Raw genomic sequence first — 19,069 nt, 5'->3', positions numbered from 1 at the left:
GTGATCAGGGACAGGATTTCGAGAGCAGGCTCATCTATGAGTTACTGGGCGTACCTGGAGTTGAAAATTCAGGACCACACCCTATCAACTGCATTGTGATCCCTGGCCTGAGAGTTTAATTGGACCTTGCTAGACATGCTCGGGATCTTGGAGATCAGCGAGAAGAGCAGCTGGCCCACAGTTACAACTGTACCTGAAATGAAGTTACAGTGTACTCTCCATACTAAATGATGTTTGAGTACGACGCAAGGTTGCCCATTGACCTTTGTTTTGGGACTGATGAGGGTGACTTACTGCCGAAGACTTATCTGAAGTATGTATCTAATATTGGAAGGAAGCTGAAAAGGGCTTGTGAATTAGCTGGGGTAGCGGCTGCCAAGCAGAATCAGGGAAACGAGGAGGTAAAGCTGAGGTTCTCCCAACATCTGCCAGGAGACTGAATCCTCATAAGGAATTTGGGGCTACCTGGGAAGTATAAGTTGGCTGACCACTTGGCAGCTATGCCCTATGTGGTGGAGATCTAGATGCCAAACCTACCAGTTTTCTGGGTGAAACCAGTGAATAGGAATGGGCCTGTTAAGATTCTCCATCAGAACCACCTTCTGCCTCTGGGACAAGAGGTGCAGGTAGACCCAGAGCCCTACCTGAAGCATACGCTTAGTAAGAGGACAATGCAGCAACGTGGGGTGACTGCAGGGCCAACAGCAGGAGAGGTTAAGCAGGACCCCGCCCCTGAGAGGATACTGAATCAGAGGATGAGGACCTTGATGTGTGGTATATGCTGCCTTTAGCTAACTCCCCATTGATTGAGGAAGAGACTCCCAGCCTTTCTCCTGCTGAGTCAGGTGAAGTTGTGGGGGCTATCAGTGGACAGCGTGGGTTACATTGGGACTCTGCAAGGGATGAAGCGGGGCTTGGCCACGGAACAGAGGGGTCCGAATTGCAGCTTGGCACGAGTGATAGGCTAGTGGAAACCTCACCAGATAGACCAGAAGTATCCCCAGTAGTGCCTGAACCTGAAGAGTTAGGTGAGGGGGAATGGAGGTCTCAGAGAATTGGGAGTCCACTGGATAAGCTGGTCTATGTAGCACCGGGGAAACAGTGTGTGGCCCCTACCATTCTGGGGAGCTATGTCACTGCCTTTTACACCTGGGTTGGACTTTGTGCTTTGCAGGAAGTGTTGGCAAATTATCTCAATTTCATGAGGACATGACTAAATTTGGTGGGGGGAGAGTGTAACGCTTCACAAGGTTTCGCTGCTAATGGAATGGCCTCTTTGTAATGTTTCACTACTATATAAATTGTTTCTCTGTAGCAGCAGTGTTTGGGTTATGAGTAGAGATAACGGGGGCTTTTGAATGTGTGCCATCCAATGAGAGGTGTGTTTTCCTTTCTTGTGTGACTGAGAGAAGGTTTTGTGGGTTTTTGTTTGGTGGAAGATGGAGCGAGAAGCTGCCAGAATGGGGAAGTTGTATTCTGCAGGATGGAGTGGATTTGGAAGGGGGTTGGGAGTCGACGCCTGGGGGGGTGGGGGGAATCGATGGAGAACAAACAGATGGGAAAACCTTGAGCTCTAATGTTGTGCATTAGACTGTTTCATGAGAATGGGCCTTTTTTCATTTTTGTTTCTTTACTAACCCTATAGTCAAATTAAGAATTATAAAACTAAATTGTTTAATTGTATATTGCGTAATGTTTGTTATTTTGTGGTACTGATTTGTAATGGGAACACCGTGCATCATCCACCCAAACAAGATTTCTCAAGTTTGGCTGGGCCGAAGGTGGTCTGCCTTTAGAGTAAGCAGCTAGCTGAACCTGAGGGTTATTTTTTTAATTGTTTTTCAACATTGAATTACAATGGATTTAATTTGGATTTTTTTGACACTGATCAACAGAAAAAGACTCATATCAAAGTGAAAATGGATCCCTACAAAGCGATCTAAATTAATTACAAATATAAAACAAAATAATTTATTGCTTAAGTATTCACCCCCACCCCTTTAATATGACACACCAAATCATCACTGGTGCAGCCAATTGGTTTTAGAAGTCACATATAGGCAGTCCCCGGGTTATGTACGAGTTCCGTTTGTGAGTCCATCTTTAAGTCGGATTTGTACTTGAGTTGGAACAAGTACATCCAGTATTATTTAGCGTCAGTTAGTCAAACGTTTGTCTTAGTATATAGTATATATTTAACCTTTCTATGCATATAAAACACTTAAGAAACATATGTATTCCAATAATTAAACCACTGCGTTGCTTAGTAATAATAGTACCTTTCATCGGGGCTGGGCTTTTCACATGCTCCATTATTCTCATTTTATCCTTTAAAATTGTTCCAATCGTTGACTGACTGTAGCCTAATGCTTGGTAGAAGGCACGTGAGAGACTGTAGTCAGCTGGAAGAAGGTTCTATGGTCTGATGAAACCAAAATTGAGCTTTCTGGCCACCAGACTAAACGTTATATTTGTCATAAGTCAAACACTGCACATCATCAAAAACACAAGCACTACTGTGAAGCATGGTGGTGGTTACATCATGCTGTGGAAATGCTTCACTGCAGCAGGCCCTGGAAGGCTTGTGTAGGTAGAGGTCAAAATGTATGCAGCAAAATATAGGGTACCATAAATTCCGGACTATAAGCCGCTACTTTTTCCCCACGCTTTGAACACTGTGGCAACACTGCGGCCTATACTACAGTGCGGCTAATGCATATTTCTTTTCATGCTGCCAAAAACATTTTGCCTCGTAACAGTAGACCAATAAAATTGATAAGTAGTTCACCGAGGTCCAATGAAATTGTACGATAAATCAAGCGCACTTTCACAATTAAATTATTGTAAATCAGTCATTTATACTCACCCTCATCAACATGGAAAACACTCGAAGAAAAGCATATGATGCAGCTTTTAAGTTAAAGGCGATCAATCTGGCGGTTGAAGAAGGAAATCGAGCTGCTGCACATAATCTTGGCATAAATGAATCGATGGTGAGACGGTGGAGACGCCAGCGTGAAGAACTGAGTCAATGCAAAAAGACGACAAAAACTTTCAGAGGTAATCATAGCAGATGGCCCGAACTTGAAAACTTTCTTGAAGACTGGGTTAACACACAGAGAGCAGGCGGCCGCGGTGTTTCCACTGTGCAGATCAGACTGAAGGCTAAAGCAATTGCCACCAAAATGAAAATCGAAGATTTTAGAGGTGGGCCATCGTGGTGTTTTAGATTTATGAGACGAAAAGGCCTGTCCGTCAGGGTACGCACGACTCTGTGTCAGCAGCTCCCTCCCGACCACGAGGAACAACTTGCTAACTTCTACACATTCACTCAAACAAAGATAGCGGAGAATTCCATCGGGCCAGACGATATCATAAATGTGGGTGAAGTACCTTTGACGTTTGACCTGCCTCTCACTCGGACTGTTAATAAAAAAGGTGACTCGTCCATCACACTGAAAACAAGTGGCCATGAGAGAACGCATTTTACTTGTGTTCTGAGCTGCACAGCATCCGGACTAAAGCTTCCACCGATGGTGATTTTTAAGCGGCTGACAATGAAAGTTCAGTGAAAGCTGCCATCAAGAGTACAAACTCAATTCCAGCTGTGATTCCTGGGGGCACCACGAAGTATTTGCAGCCACTGGACATCAGAGTGAACCGGGCATTTAAAGTGGCGCTGCGCGTTGAGTGGGAGGCTTGGATGACGAGCGGCGAGAAATCCTTTACCAAAACAGGACGCATGCGAAGAGCATCTTTAACTCAAGTCTGCCAGTGGATCCTAAATGTGTGGAGCCGTGTCACAACATCCACCATCACCAACGGGTTTCGAAAGGCTGGACTGCTGCATGATGAAGAGGACCGCGTGCACTCGAGTGAGAGTGACAACGAAGAGACTGAAGTGAGTGACGAGATCCTGAGGTTGTTCAATTCGGACACTGAAGGACTTTGATGGTTTTAGTGCGCAGGAGGAAGATGAAGAAGGCGATCAATAACTTTTCCTGGTAGGCTGCAGTATATATATATTTTTTTTACCAGTCGTTAGGAGATATTGGAGTGTTGTTCGTGCACTGTTCAGTAAAGAAGTATACGCAACATAATTTGTGTGTTACCGATACGTATGTATATTTAAAAGTAGCTGTGTTACAGGCACTGTTCGAAAAAAAGCATTTGCAATATGTATTTGTTTATGTTACCATACGGATTTAATTAAAAGTTAAAAAATCCTCACGTGTAATATCTTTCTGTGTAAATATCTCATATTACAATGTGGGACACCTGCGGCTTAAAATCCGGTGCGGCCTGTACAAGTACAAAATTGATTTTCTTTCTAAAATTAGAGCGTGCGGCTTTTAATCAGGTGCGCTCTGTAGTCCGGAATCTACGGTAATTCTGGGGCAAAGCCTGATGCAGTTTGCAAGAGAACTGTGACATGGGAGAAGATTTGTCTCCAGCAAGACAGTGACCCTTAGCATAAAGCCAAAGCTACACTAGAATGGCTTAAATACAACAAAATAATGTTCTGGAGTGGCCAAGTCAGAGTCCAGATCTCAGTCCAATTGAGATTTTGTGGCTGGACTTGAAAAGGGCTGTTCACTCATGATCCCCATGCAATCTGACTGAGCTTGAGCAGTTTTGTAAAGAATAACACAGAAAAATTGCAGTGTCCAAATATGTAAAGCTGATAGAGACCTATCCACCCAAACTTGAAGCTGTAATTGCTGCCAAAGGTGCATCTACTATATACTAACTTGAAGGTAGGCAAATACTTGTGCAATCAATTATAGGTGTCTCCCTTTTCTCGAACATTCGCTTTACAAAAACTTGCTGGTTCGAAAGACCTACATTAGTACCTGTTTTCACTAACCAAAGAGGATTTTTGCTTTTATGAAAAAATGCTGGCTTCATACGTGTGCTTACCCTGAGAAAGACTACAATGACCGTGAAACCTTGTGTGGGAAATTGTTTGCGCATACGTGTATGTGCGTGTGCATACGTATGCGTGTAGGTGCGTAGGCATATACATGCATATGCGTGTACATGCTGATTTTTTTTTTCTCACTCTCTTCCCAAGTCGATTTTGGCTCGCTGTCTTCCCAATTTTGATAAGTGAAACTACACCGTACATACAATATTTCTGCTTTATATAGGCTGTGTATTTATCATATAATTCCTGCTTTTGCTATATCTTAGTGTTATTTTAAGTTTTATGTGTTATTTGGTTTGATTTGGTAGGTTATTTTTTTGGGTCTGGGAATACTCAAAAATTTTTCCCATATAAGTTAATGGTAATTGCTTCTTTGCTTTACGCCATTCCGGTTTACAAACGGTTTAATAGGAACTCTGTACCTTCGGTTTGCGGGGGAAACCTGTATTTTGTTTTATATTTGTAATTAATTTAGGTCACTTTGTAGAGTTCTGTTTTCACTTTGACTTGAAACTTTTTCTGTTGAAGAGTGTCAAAAAAAGCCAAATGAAATCCATTGTGTTTCAACGTTGTAAAACAATAAAACATGAAAACTTCTAGGGGCGGTGGTGAATACTATTTAGAGGCACTGTATGAACATAGTTTTATTGAAGCAGAAGAGATTAAGAAATGAAATACTGGTATTAAAATTAGAAAGATGTAGAATAATGCTTTCATTTGCTGAGGGAACTAGAACAAGGATAATCACTGCTTTTAATGTTAGGCAGATATACTCAGCCATTTATTAGGTACAGGTGTCCCCCATTTTTTGAACGTTCGCTTTATGACATCTTGTTGTTACAAAAGACCTACATTAGTTACCTGTTTTCGCAAATAGAAGGTGTTTCACTGAGGCGGCGCACGCCCTGAGCAGCCAAACTCCTCCCCCAGAACTGCATTCTAGCCTGCATGTGCCTGTAAGCATCTGTGCTTTATGTCGATTTATTTCGTGCATCTGTTAGCAAGATGAGTTCTAAGGTATCGGAAAAGCCTAAAAGAGCATGTAAGGGTGTTACACTTAGCATAAAGCTAGACATAATTAAGTGTTTCGATCATGGTGAATGAAGTAAGGACAAAGTGAGTTTGGCTAAGGAGGCTGGGTTTGTGGAAGTTGACAAAAATGATGTTGAAGAGTTTTTGGCATCCCATGACCAAGAACTGACAGATGAAGAGCTGATGAAGAGGAAAAGATAACAATTGAAACCGAACGCAGTAGTGAATGGCCCGAAAGTGAAGTCATCCAGGAACTGAAATTGAAGCAATTGCCTGAGATTTTTGCTGCAGTTGACAATGCTGCAATGATTGCAGAAAAGTATGTATTTAGCTTTGAAAGGGTTTAGGGCATATTTGCAGGATGATTTGAGTGCTTACAAAGAACTGTATGATAGAAAAATGTGGGAGGCTAAGCAGTCAAGCATACTGTTGTTTTTCAAGCCTTCTACATCAGCCACAGCAGACGATGAATCTTGACCTTCGACATCGAGGCAGGCAGACGTAGAAGAAGGTGACCTGTCTCCCCTGATGGAAACAGACGACGATGAGATGACACCACAGTCTCACACCATCCCAACCTCCGACGACTCAGCCTAACACACCATCATCAGTGTGCTCGCTGTCTCCCCTATTCCAGTAAGTGAAACTACACTGTACATACATTATTTCTACTTTATATAGGCTGTGTATTTTTATGTGTTATTTGGTATGATTTGGCAGCTTCTGGAGAGAGTGCTTCTGCCGAGAGCGCTTGCATCGAGTCTTTGTGCCGAGAGCGCTCGCTTGAGATTTTCGCTGTGGTGGACAGTGCTGCAATGATTGCAGAAAAGTATTTCTACTTTATATAGGCTGTATATTTATCAGGTCATTCCTGCTTTTACTATATATTACTACTATTTTAGGTTTTGTGTGTTATTTGGTATGATTTGGTACGTTATTTTTTGGGTTTGCGAAGGCTCAGAAATTTTTCCCATATGACTAAGTGGTAATTGCATCTTCACTTTAAGACATTCCGGTTTACAAACCATTTAATAGGAACACTCTACCTTCAAATGGCGGGGGAAACCTGTACACTTGTCCACGTGTTAATGCAAATATCTAATCAGCCATCATGTGGCTGTAGCTGAATGCATAAAAGCATGCACACGACATGGTCGAGAGGTTCAGTTGTCATTCCAACCAACCATCAGAATGGTGAAGAAATGTGATCTAAGTGACTTTGACTATGGAATGATTGTTGGTGCAAACACGAGTAAATCTGCAGATGCTGGAAATGCAAACAACACACACAAAATGCTGGTGGAACACAGCAGGTCAGGTAGCATCTATAAGGAGAAGCACTGTTGAAGTTTTGGGCCGAGACCATTCGTCAGGACTAACCGAAAGGAAAGATAGTAAGAGATTTGAAAGTAGTGGAGGGAGGGGGAAATGCAAAATGATAGGAGAAGACCAGAGGGGGTGGGATGAAACTAAGAGCTGGAAAGGTGATTGACGAAAGTGAGACAGAGCTGGAGAAGGGAAAGGATCATGGGACGGGAGGCCTCGGGAGAAAGAAAGGGGGGGGCACCAGAGGGAGATGGAGAACAGGCTGCGTGATGGGCAGGGAGAGAGAAAAAAAAAACAACTAAATATGTCAGGGATGGGGTAAGAAGGGGCAGAGGGGCATTAACAGAAGTTAGAGAAGTCAATGTTCATGCCATCAGGTTGGAGGCTACCCAGCCAGTATATAAGGTGTTGTTTCTCCAACCTGAGTGTGGCTACATCTTGATAGGAGACGAGGTCATGGATAGACATATCAGAATGAGAATGGGACGTGGAATTAAAATGTGTGGCCACTGGGAGATCCTGCTTTCTCTGGTGGACAGAGCGTAGGTGTTCAGTGAAACGGTCTCCCAGTCTGCGTCAGGTCTCACCAATATATAAAAGGCCACACCGGGAGCACCGGACGCAGTATACCACACCAGCCGACTCACAGGTGAAGTGTCGCCTCACCTGGAAGGACTGTCTGGGGCCCTGAATGGTGGTGAGGGAGGAATGGTGTAAGGGCAGGTGTAGCACTTGTTCCACTGACAAGGATAAGTGCCAGGAGGGAGATCGGTGGGAAGGGGTGGGGGGGGACGAGTGGACAAGGGAGTCGTGTAGGGAGCGATCCCTGCGGAAAGCAGAAAGAGGAGGGGAGGGAAAGAAGTGCTTGGTAGTGGGATCCCGTTGGAGGTGGCGGAAGTTACGGAGAATTATACGTTGGACCTGGAGGCTGGTGGGGTGGTAGGTGAGGACAAGGGGAACCCTATCCCGAGTGGGGTGGCAGGCGAATGGGGTGAGGGCAGATGTGCGGGAAATGGGAGGGATGCATTTGAGAGCAGAGTTGATGGTGGAAGAAGGGAAGCCCCTTTGTTTAAAAAAAGGAAGATATCTCCTTCATCCTGGAGTGAAAGGCCTCATCCTGAAAGTAGATGCGGCGGAGACGGAGGAATTGTGAGAAGGGGATAACATTTTTGCAAGAGACAGGGTGGGAAGAGGAATAGACCAGGTAGCTGTGAGAGTCTATAGGCTTATAGTAGATATCAGTAGAAAGGCCGTCTCCAGAGATGGAGACAGAAAGATCAAGAAAGGGGAGGGAGGTGTCGGAAATGGACCAGGTAAATTTGAGGGCAGGGTGAAAGTTGGAGGCAAAGTTAATGAAGTCAACGAGCTCAGCGTGTGTGCAGGAGGCAGCGCCAATGCAGTCGTCAATGTAGTGAAGGAAAAGAGGGAGATGGATACCCGTATAGACTTGGAACATGGACTGTTCCACAAAGCCAACAAAAAGGCAGGCATAACTGGGACCCATGTGGGTGCCCATGGCTACACCCTTGGTTTGGAGGAAGTGGGAGGAGCCAAAGGAGAAATTATTGAGAGTAAGAACTAATTCTGCTAGACCAGGGGTCGGCAAAGTTTACCACTGAAAGAGCCAATATGGACCCATTTCCCACAGAAAAGAAAACACTGGGAGCCACAAAATGAAATAACACTGCATACAACGGGTTTTTTTTGGCTTTATGCTATGTAAAAACAAACTATAATGTGTTGCATTTATGAAATTGATGAACTCCTGCAGAGAAAACGAAATTACATTTCTGCATGCAACAAAAACATTTTGAACTCCGAAAAAAAGACGTTGGGTTGAAGGTTACTCCATAGTTAGCCTACCTTGGATCGAAGAATTAAAAGAAAGCACACACTGGCGGGTGTCAGGCATTGGCAGTTGTGATGTATATTACTAGCGATAAAAAAACACGTTGTAGCGGTGTGCTACACGCAGCGGTAAAATAAAGACTGCAGTCAAAGGTAACTTTATTCGAACTAAACAGCCTTGCTTTAAAGCCTCCCTCAACCCGTCCCCGTGGGCGCGGATGCTCCAAAAGACACGTACTCACAAACCCCCGTAGGCTATCTCCCTTAGCCGGAACGGTGGCTAATTGTGAGCCGGTTCGGATGTGCCAGGAAATGGTGTCTCCACAAAGTTTTCAGATTGTACAAGATCACCATAATCTTCAAATTTCGAATTACATTTCAAAAGCTAACAAACCACGGGGAGCCGCATCACAGAGATGAAAGAGCCGCATGTGGCTCCGGAGCCGCAGGTTGCCGACCTCTGTGCTAGACGGAGGAAAGTGGTGGTAGAGGGGAATTGGTTAGGTCTGGAATCCAAAAAGAAATGAAGGGATTTGAGACCGTCCTGGTGGGGGATGGAGGTATATAGGGACTGGACGTCCATGGTGAAAATAAGGTGGTGGGGGCCAGGGAACTTAAAATCATTGAAAAAATTCAAAGCGTGAGAAATGTCACGAACATAGGTGGGAAGAGATTGAACAAGGGGGGATAAAACACTGTCCAGATATGCAGAAATGAGTTCGGTGGGGCAGGAGCAAGCTGAGACAATAGGTCTACCTGGACAGGCAGGTTTGTGGATCTTGGGTAGGAGGTAGAAACAGGAAGTGTGGGGTGTGGGAACTATGAGGTTGGTGGCAGTGGATGGGAGATCCCTAGAGCTGATCAGGTTGGTGATGGTATAGGAGACAATGGCTTGATGCTCCTTAGTGGGGTCATGATCAAGGGGTAAATAAGAGGAGGTAGCAGAGAGTTGTCGCTGTGCCTCGGCCAGGTAGAGGTCAGTACACCAGACAACAACAGCTCCCCCCTTGTTTGTTGGTACTAGGTGGGGTGGTTTGATCAGAAGCTGGGATTTTCTTACACAACAGTCTTGAGTACAGTGAATGGAGCCAAAAACATCTAGTGAGCAAAAATACCTTGTTAATTAAGCGAGAGAAGCCAGAGGAGAATGGCCAGACTGGTTCAAGCATCAGGAAGATGACAATAACTCAGATAATCATGTGTTACAGTAGTGGTGTGCAGGAAAGCACTCCGAATGCATGACACGTTGACACTTGAAGTGGATGGGCTATGGCAGCAGAAGACCACTCCAGGTTCCACTCCTGTACCTGTTAAATTGGCCACTGATGATAAACCTGATTCAGAATCTGACCTAGCCGTGTGCGCTTGACTTGTTTAGATTGTCTTCCATACAAACATGGCTGCTGTATTGATTGGGGGTTGCAAATAGAATTAACATATTATTACCAGTGCATATCCATATTCAGACTTTATGGTGGAAAAAGGTAGTTGAAAAAGACCTAAGGTCAAAATGCCACAACTGTTTTGTAGTTGTATTTAATTTTAAGCATGTCAGAGTTTGAGTTGGTGGATTAATATAGTTTGTCTGCTTGTACCTCTTTTTTCCCCCCCTCCCACCCCCACCAGGTACTTGGTGAAAGATTGAGCATGATATCTGAAGCTGACTTCTCACTTGGTGAACAATTGTAGATTGGGATTAAAATGCACCAGACCATGCTGTCCTGTGATGTCAAAACGACTATATAAACAAGCATTAGGCTGTTGCCAGAAGCTGCACCAACTGGAAACAGTGGCTTTCTAGGCATGCAAAATCTCAGTGAAGATATTTACTCAGTTTCAGTTCATAGAGTATTTCCAGAGTGTGAGATGAGTTGTGTAATAGTGTGGAACAGTTCACCAAAAAGTAAATATCAAAACATGATAAGCATTTATCTCTAAGAAGTGGTGACTTGAAATATGTCCATGCAAAATAGTCAAGGTATCATGTATTTAAATTTAGCACAAAAAGCAATTCACTATCTTAAAATATGAAAAAATAATGGAAGGGACTTGAAATCGATCTATTGCCTAAAGTAGTCAGTGTTGACTGTAAGTTTCTGTTTACTGTTTTAGTTTACAAATAATCCTTTGTTTAAATTGATGTCACATTTTATTAAAAACATCTGTGAAGGCCAGTCAGAACCCATGGCCAATAGCAGAGGTGCAGGCACAGCTGAGAGATCGGTATGCCTTCTGGGGATAAGACAAGTTCTCAGATAAATAGGAGCTGTACTTTCTCATGCATTAGCAAGGCAAAATGTGATTATTCACAGCCATTTCTGTGATACCAGAGACATAAAGGGCATGTGGGAGGACGTTCAGACCATAATGGACTACCCTGTGCATCAACGACAGTGATGCTTCTCTTTCTGATGGACTGAATGTCTTTTGTGCTTGGTTTGATGCACAGAATGATGTTCCAGCAAGGAAAGACCCCCCCCCCCCGGGAGTAGGCCCTCTGTCTGGCTGATATGAGAAAGACCCTAAACAGGGTTAATCTATGTAAAGCTGCAGGTCCTGATAACATACCTGGTCAGGTGCTGAAGGACAGTGCAGCCCAGTTAACTGAGGTTCTAACAGACATCTTCAAAATCTCTCTTGAACAGTCCACTATCCCCTGAGGCTTCAAGGCACCCAACAGTATTTCAGTGCCCAAGAGGTTGAAAGAAACCTGCCTCAACGAATACCATCCAGTGACACTCCCTGTTGCATCGGACTCTTTCCAGTTTGCATATTGCTCAAATCAGTCCACTGACACCATAGCCTCTACATTCCACTCTGTCCTGTCCCACCTGGAAAATGGTGCCTCATCTGCCAGGATGCTGTTTATTGACTTCAGCCCGGCGTTTTAATATGATCATCCCTCAAAAGCTGGTGGGTAAACTGTCCTCATTGAGTCTCTACACCTCTCTCTGTAGCTGGATCCTGAACTTCTTGACAGAAGGTTACAGTAAGTCTGTGTTGACGGAAACATCTCTAGCTCCTTCTCGCAGAGCACCGGCACTCCTCAGCTGAGTGCAAAGCCCACTGCTGTTCACTCTGCTGATCCAGTTCAAACTGAATCATCATGTTCAGTTGGCGTAATCAACAGCAACAACAGAGAGGGAGTTGACTAGCTGGTAGAATGGTGAAAGCACAACATCTTGGGAGTCTCAACGTGGACAAGGCCAAAGACATAATTGTGAACTTTAGAAAGGTTCAGGCTGACCACTCTTCACTGCATATACATGGCTTCTCTGCAGGGAGAGTTAGGAGCACTAAGCTTCTGAGAGTGAACATCAGCTCACACCACCTTTACACCACTTTTTTGGTCCAGAAAGCACAACAGCATCTCCACTTCCTGAGGAGATTGAGGTGAGTGATGCTAGCCCCTCACCATTTTAATCAATTTTTACAGCAGCACAGTAATGTCTGACTAGCTGTATCACTGTCTGGTATGGGAATTGCAAGGCTTTTGTCCACGTCCTTACAAAGGATCGCAAAGTCTGCTGAGAGGATCATTGGGGTCTCTCTTCCACCCTTTAAAGGTATTTATTAGAAGTGCAAGGTATTGTCAGTGATGCCTCCCATCTGTCCAAGAATCTCTTGGAGCCCCTAGGCAGGAGGTACTGTAGCATTAGGACAAGAAGCAGCTTCTTTCTCCCAGGCTGTAATGTTATTGAGTTATCTGCCACCATCCAGGTCTCATCAAATATGAAGCACCAGTATCATAATACTGCTCAGTTTTTTATTTGTACCATATATTCACCTTATTATAAAGTAAGGTTAACCACAAGCAAGTTAACAGATGTGTTAAGTATGTGAGTCATATGTGCCATGTTGTGCACCTTGGTTTGGAGGACCCTTTGTCTGGCAGTATACAGGTGTTCAGTTGAATGACAATAAACTGAATTTGTTCTTAATTTTATCATAATGTCAGTATAAATAACAGCGATACTATAACAGCCTTTTTCCATTCTGTATTACTCTGACTATTATGGCAGTAGTTAGTCTGAAGCTAACTGAGGAACATGTAATACTTCTCAACCATCAGGCTCTTGAACCAAAGGGGATATCTTCACTCAACTTCATTTGCTCTGTCATTGAAATGTTTCCACAACCAATGGACTCAATTTCAAGGATTCTGCATCTCATGTTCTCTATTTATTGCTTGCTTGCTTATTTATTTATTTATTATTTCTTTTTTATATTTGCTCAGTTTGTTGTCCTTTGATAATGGTTGCATGCCAAGTTGATGGGGTCTTTCATTGATTCTGTTATGGTTGTTTTTCTATGGATTTATTGAGTATGCCTGCAAGACAATAAATCTCAGGGTTGTATATGGTGACATGAGTACTAAGTACGATAATAAATTTACTTTGAACTTTGACCAATTTAATTTGCTGTGAGGTTTTTAAGAGCACCTATCATCCAAGATATTGTGAGCTCTTCCTGCTAGGTATCTGAGCAGCATTCTTCAATAATCTGTGCTTACAAAGAACCTGACTTGTACTCTTCTTCCTAGCTGGAGGCAATTATAAGTTCATTTGGCAAGAATATATATTTGACTTTTGAAGATGGGGTAATGTCATTGACATTGCTGGGAAAGGTGATCCAATACTTTACCAGGCTATTACCCCCAGCCTTGAAGCTCTGGCCATACTCCAGTGTTGAGTGGGCTATGTTGTTGTGTTTGACTACAAAATTAGCTTCATCACAGCAAGTGATTTCAAGGAAAATTCTTCAAGGATATTCTCAAAAGTCGACTTGGGAAAAACAATACATATTTTACGATCCTGTGAGTATTCTGGCTCATTGTTCAAAATGGAAGAAAGAGTATTTAGGAAGGTATTGAGTATCTTAAAATCAATGAGAACTATATACAAATAGAAGCAGGAAAAAGCAACATCTCAAACAATTCCCACAACTACCCCATTAAGTACCACCTGTTCATCTCTTTGGATTTTGCAATAGACCATTCAGCAATCTCAGAACTGACTCATCCAGCAATCTCAGAACCGACTCATCCTTGACTCTGAAGGGTAGTCTGAAAAAGGAAGGTAGCGACTTAAACATGACTTTTTTTTCAGAAGATAAGTGGGTATTAGTAATTGTGCAACTGCTACCTGATGTGGAAGTGGATTACATTGCTTTTGTATTCTTTCCTGTCTAACCGGATATGGAATGGAGTTTTATAAATTATGTTTAACTTGGCAATACTCTCAGTGCTTGGATCAAAAGTAGTGTCACTTTTGATTTCATGCAGGCAAACTTAGCTGGTCTGGAATTTATGACATTTATGGTTCACCCATTTGATGTATTTTGGTAGTGTTGATAAAGGCGTTTCCATAGTTTTGGTACCATTTACAATTTGTGTGACAGTTATTGCCATATGTATTCCTGTGCCAACCTTGAACAGTTAATTTCCATTGATCATTTGAAGATGATAGGCTTGCCTGAGGTTTTGGATGCATTATTGTGGAAAATAATACTGTGCATTAAATTTTCAAGGCTGCATATTGTTGTACATTGATGGCATTGGTGCCAGTACATTTGAAAATTGTTGGGATTTTCCAATGGAGTTTACTGCAGTGTTTACTTTTTCCCCAATGTATTGTAAGATATATTAATTTGACTTAGAACTTGCTTATTTTGAAAAGTTCATTTTTAAGCATAATTAAGTGCCAAAGCAATAAGGTGAAGGAACAGATTCTGTGGGGTATTGTTTAGTGTGGCTACTTAACACATTTGAAAGGTTTAACCATGAGAACTCTAGACAGTTATTTAGGACTCTTCATCCTGAAGTGGTTTTACCACTTGGTTATGGTTATCAAGCTGAAGAATGTTTCAAAGGTGTCATTAGATTGCCTCTTTGCTGATATTGAATACAGCTGCACCTCTAGGGTGTGTTCTTAGTCCACTGCTCAGTTTTTGTCTACATTCATGACTGTGTGGCTGGGCACAGCTCAAATACCATCTATTAATTCCCTGATGACACCACTGTTGTTGGAATCTCAGATGGCTGTGGGGAGGTGGACAGGAGTGAGATAGGACTGGTTGAGTGGTGTTACAACTACAACCTTGCACTCAAAGTCAGCATGACCAAGGAATTGATTGTGAACTTCAGGAAGGAGAAGTTGCGAGAATACATACTAATGCTTATTGAGGGGTCAACAGTGGAAAATGTGAGCAGCTTCAAGTTCTTGGGCATCAACATCTCAGAGAATCTATCTTGGGCCCAGCGTATTGATGCAAACATAAAGAAGGCACACCGGAGGCTGTACTTCATTTGCAGTTTGAGGCAATCTGATATATCACAAAAGACTCCAGCAAACTTCAACAGATGTACCATCACCAGGTTGCATCACCACCTGATAAGGAGGCTCCAGTGCAGAGGATCAGAAGAGGCTGCAGAGTATTATAGATACAGCCTGCTCCATCAAATGCTCAAGCTTCTGTAGAATGAAAGATGACTTTAAAAGGCAGTGTCTTGGGAACGCGGCATCCAACATTAAGGACCCTCATCACCCAGGACATGCCCTCTTACTACTACCATCAGGGAGGAGGTGCGGGAGTCTGAAGATGTACATTCAACATTTTAGGAACAGTTTCTTCCCCTCCCCTATCATATCTGAAGAGTCCATGAACTTATTAACACTACCTCACTATTCCCCTTTAGTATGATTTATTTATTTTATTTCTGATTGTAACTTGTAATTTTTTGTCTTGCACAGTACTGCTGTCACAAAGTAACGTATTTCTGATGTATGTCAATGATAATAAGCCTGATTCTGATTAGATAATAGCATGCATACATTTTTCTCCTAGCTCCAAGTGCCAACATGAGTAAATTCGCCAAATTCTTCTCACCAATGCTCAGTTTAGATTCTGTCATAATAGTTTGGTACAAACGTGAATGAAAATACTGAATTCCTGAGAATAGGCAAGAGTGACTTCTTTTGTGGCAGTGAAATCTTTGGTCTTGTGTGGCATTAAGGGGCAGGAACAAAGTTGAAGCTATTGGGATTAATTGGAGAGAACCCTCCACTGACTGGAGTCATAATCACAACAGTGAATGGTTGTGGTTGGTAAAGGACCAGTTAACATTGACATCAGACATTGGAAGAGGTGATCACTCGGTGATTAATGTTCAGTTGTCATTGCATCAGCTTGAATAATGAAGCTTTCAGTGCTCTTTTGGAAAAATAACTTCATAACATTCTGGCTTGGATTAGTTTATGCCAAACAGTGATCTCTATAAAAAGAGGGTATAATCTTTAGATCTTGACATTCAATTTATTTATTATAGGAGGAACCTTAATCCTTAGTACTCTCAGATCTTTTAGGATGCAAATGAGGATTAACATTGACCAGAGATGTAAATGTAGCTGGATCAGTCAAAATTTACAGTTGGCTAGATATTTGTAGCTCCACTGCTGGACACTGGATAAAATCCAGAAAAACAAGTTTGTATGATTTTGTACCTTTCCAACACCTGAAGCATTCACTTTTTCATTATTGAATTTCTAAAAACTAAAAGATGTATTGTTGCAACTCACCACGTTTCTTTCATTCGCAACGGTCAATTTCAAACCTCTACATTGTAGGAGAAATGCAGCAGGTGAGCAGGTTTCCAGCAATATCACTTACCCAAATTTGTATATTGCTGAACCTTTTTGGTTGCTGGCCCAATTTAACAACAGTGCTGTGATGGTACCTATAGCATGAACGGCCTTGGTTCAAGAAGATAAGCATTAGCATTACCCTCCATAGGGTAAATACACAAAACAAATTAATTCTCACCTTGCCAGCAATGCCCAAATTCAACAAAAAAATCACAGAAATGATCAGTTATCACAGCAAAATCCAGAGATTAACTCACAACTGTATAATCAAATGTCAGCTTTCAAAGCCAGTGCTTTTTACGCAAGGGAAAAGAAGAGATCCCACATTAAATCTTATTATTGGATGCTTGTTAATCATGTTTGAAGTAACATTATATGCCTCTGAAATATGGCAAGACATTAAGTTTGTCACCTGTAATAATTCGAGTGACTGGAAATAGAGAGTGTGTTTTTTTTAAATCATTAAAAGTGATTTAGGGGGTTCCAGTGACGTCATCGTCAAGAATGGCAGCTTAAGTCACTAGCTCCTCCGGAAAAATGCGTATTAAGCCCCGTTATTCCATCAAATATAATATTTTTTGAAAAATATTTGAACTGAAAAGAGGGGCAAGAATAGGGAAAAGGAACAGAAATAAAAAAAAAAGCAACACTGCGGAGCCTGCGTCTGAGAGGAGTGCAGTGAGCGGCTCTCCGACCCGACTGCGTGTGAGCGAGGTGGCTACTGGGCCTCATTCAGGCGAAGCGGCGAATATCTTCGAAATCCTGAAAGAAATAATGGAGGTCCAGAAAGAAATAAAGCAGCAGCTCTGGGATATTAAGGCAGAGCTCGCCAGTGTTAATCAAAAAATAACAGTGGCAGAGACTCGAATCGAGAAGGCGGAAGATCGCGATCAAAACGTGGAACGGATGCTGAGTAAGACAATAAAAATATTACATCACCAAGAAGGTAAACTGCTTGACCTGGAGGGAAGATCACAGTGGAAAAATATCAGAGTCTACAACGTTCCCGAAGGAGCGGAGGGCTCTTCTATGACCCAGTTTGTCAAAAAGCTACTGCGGGACTCACTGGATATTCCCTCGGTTATGAAGCTGGAAATCGAGAGGACACACTGCGGGCTGTTTCCGAAACCTACCCAGGACAGAAAGCCACGCTCTATAATAATTAAATTCCTTCGGTACAGCACCAAGACGCAGATTCTACTAAGGGCCTGGGGTAAGAAGAGAGTGCTTTTCGACGATAAATTAATATATTTCGACCAAGATTACCCCCCTACGGTCCTGCAGAAACGTAATGAATACTCTGAAGTAAAGCGAGTACTAAAGCAAAATAAGATTAGATTTCAAACTCTGTACCCTGCTAAACTTTGAGTGTTTTATGACAACAGGACGCGGTTGTACCAGACGGTGGAAGAGGTGACTACAGACATGAAGGCCAGAGGTTTGCCTGTCAGTGTCACTAAAATGAGGGAAAGCCTGACTGAGGAACTGTCCCGCTCCACTTGGGAAATAGTGTGAGAATCGAGAAGGCAGGAGACGGGAGGAGGCCGAGAGAAATATATCAGGAAGAGACAGGGAGTTTCCCAAAGACAGTCCTCATCCCCTTCAGAAGAGCCATAAGGTTTAGCTAACTTTAGAAATGTTGAGAAGCTAAATGAAAGCAAAAGTACATGGTGATATACTTATCTCGAGAAATACTTATTATAATGTGGATTTTATATTACTTAGTTGTTATTCTTTATTCGCTCACTTACTCCTTTTTCCCCACCAAAATGAGTGTGTGTATGTGTATATATAGGAGGAGTACACAGGGAAATCTTTTTTGTGTAATGGATTTGTTCACTGACTTTTATGAATACTGCATTGGGGGCCCTCAACTCACAAGTAGTAAGGGGTTATCCCCCACAGCTAGACATTTCCTCTAGCTCAACACAGGGTCATCTACTAGTGACCTCAGCCTTGGAATCACACGTTTGTTGCCATTTTTGTTGTTATCTGCGTTTCTTGGTTCTTATTTGTTCAGGGAGTAGATCGATTAAGTTTTATTCTAATTTCAATGGTACATTGACAGATAAATACAGATGTCTAAGGACAAGGTAAAATTCATTTCTTTTAATGTCAATGGGCTATTAAATCCAATCAAACGTAAGAGAATTTTATCCAATTTGAACAATTTGATTCGTACTGGGAAAAATGATTTAACTAAATAATGCCTCATAGGCCTGACTTTATTCTCACAAATCAATGAATCTGTTGTAAAAACAAAAGATCACTCCCTACTTGTACATAGTTCTTC

At 42.4% G+C, this 19,069-nt stretch overlaps 1 protein-coding gene across 5 annotated transcripts in view; it reads left to right on the top strand.

Annotated features, from left to right (window-relative positions):
• gbf1 (golgi brefeldin A resistant guanine nucleotide exchange factor 1) overlaps nt 1-19,069 on the top strand; it is a 282,405-nt gene that overhangs the window by 8,595 nt on the left and 254,741 nt on the right. The window contains exon 2 of one of the 5 annotated variants that reach the window (XM_059946439.1): nt 6,401-6,595. The exons of the other annotated variants lie outside the window; for them this stretch is intronic. The gene's annotated coding sequence lies outside the window, so the exon portion shown is untranslated. The remainder of the gene's footprint in view (nt 1-6,400; nt 6,596-19,069) is intronic. 5 annotated transcript variants of the gene reach the window in all.

The sequence above is a fragment of the Hypanus sabinus genome, chromosome 21, assembly GCF_030144855.1.
Source record: "Hypanus sabinus isolate sHypSab1 chromosome 21, sHypSab1.hap1, whole genome shotgun sequence".
NCBI classification, from domain to species: domain Eukaryota; kingdom Metazoa; phylum Chordata; class Chondrichthyes; order Myliobatiformes; family Dasyatidae; genus Hypanus; species Hypanus sabinus.
The sequence above is the reverse complement of the archived record's forward strand: the minus strand, read 5'-3'. Positions and strand labels throughout refer to the sequence as shown.